The sequence below is a fragment of the Sus scrofa genome, chromosome 1 (assembly GCF_054392235.1).
Source record: "Sus scrofa isolate SSC_HxYL_T2T_F1_AM1 chromosome 1, Sscrofa_HxYL_maternal_Yorkshire_Landrace_v2.0, whole genome shotgun sequence".
Taxonomy (NCBI): domain Eukaryota; kingdom Metazoa; phylum Chordata; class Mammalia; order Artiodactyla; family Suidae; genus Sus; species Sus scrofa.
The window spans coordinates 82,995,159-82,996,821 of NC_139383.1; the positions used below are offsets into that span (position 1 = coordinate 82,995,159).

At 41.4% G+C, this 1,663-nt stretch overlaps 1 pseudogene; it reads left to right on the plus strand.

Moving 5' to 3' along the window:
- The first annotated feature begins 958 nt into the window (after nucleotides 1–958).
- On the plus strand, nucleotides 959–1,663 carry LOC146406173 (acyl-protein thioesterase 1 pseudogene; annotated as a pseudogene).

The window sequence follows — 1,663 nt, forward strand, 5'->3', positions numbered from 1 at the left end:
AGTTGGGAACTCTCCAGAACAAGTATTTTTGATAAAAATTTGGTGTCAGGAGTTCCCGTCATGGCTCAGTGGTTACGAATCCGTCTAGGAACCATGAGGTTGTGGATTCGATCCCTGGCCTCGCTCAGTGGGTTAAAGATCTGGCCTTGCTGTGAGCTGTGGTGTAGGTCACAGTTGGCTTGGATCTCACATTGCTGTGGCTCTGGCGTAAGCCGGTGGCTACAGCTCTGATTGGACCCCTAGCCTGGGAACCTCCAATATGCTGCAGGCACGGCCCTAGGAAAGACAAAAAGACAAAACAAAACAAAACAAAAATTTGGTGTCAAAATTGAGATGTGCTACATGTGTAAAATACACTCGATTTCAGACTTATTACAAAAGAAAAAAGTACATCTTACTAATGGATTTTATATTGATAATATATTGACATACAAATATTTTGGATATAGTATTTGGTTAAATAAAATATGTTATTAAAATAAATTCCACCTGCTTCTTACCTTTTTTCAAAAACATGGCTACTTGGAAAACCAAACCATATGTGGCTCACATAACATTTCTGTTGGATAGTGTTTCTCTAGACCAGTGGGTCACAAAATATAGTCACATGACCATCATCAATAAGCATCACCTGGGAACTTGTTAGAAATGCAAAGTATGGAGCACCAAGGCAAACTTACTGAATCAGAGACTCTGGGGGTGGAACCCTCCTTTAACAAGCCCTGAAACTAATTCTTATGCAAGAAAAAGTGTGAGAACCATTATTCTAGATGAGTGGTCCAGAATTCTAATTTGGCAGCAAATTAGAATCAACTGGAGACCTTAGGAACAAAACCCCAATGCTGAAGCTACCACCCAGACCAATGGAATCAACAACTCTGGGTCTGGTCAAGTGTTTTTAAAGCTCTCCAAGGGATTCTATTATGGGAGAAAGACTGAAAACCACTGGCCTAGATCCATGATTTGTAAATTGTACTCTCCAGAGGGGCTTCAGCTGTCGGATGATGCTCTTCTTTCAGCTTCTGATTCCTGGAACGGCCTCGCTGTGGTGATTTTCCTGCATGGATCTGGAGATACAGAGCTTGGATGGGCAAGAAGCCTTTGCAGGTATCAGAAATTCATGTATCAAATATATCTACCTGCTTGCATCAATTATGCCTGTTGCATTAAATGTGAGTGTGGTTATGTCTCTCAGTTTGATTTTATTGGGCTTTCACCATATTCAATGGAATTAAACAGGCAGCAGAAATTGTAAAAGCTTTGATAGAGCAGAGGTGAAGAACAGTGTTCCTTTCAACATTATTATTTTGGGAGGATTTTTCCAGGAGGGAGCTTTATCTTCGTACGCTGATGTTACCGCACAGCAGAAACTGAAAGGCATTGCTGCATTCAGTGCTGGCTTGGATTCCATGGGGTCCTATCGGTGGCACTAAAAGAGATACTTCTATTCTCTGGGGCCATGGAGACTACTCCCCTTAAGTTGCCCTAAGGGTTGGTTCTCTTACTGTAGAAAAGCTAAAAACATTGGTAAATCCAGCCAGCGTGACCTTAAAAACCCATGAAAGCAAGATGCATGGTTCATGACACCAGGGCTGATGGATATAGAGCACTTCCACAAATAATTCCTAAATAATGTCTCCTTGTGGGAAATTTATGATGGTTT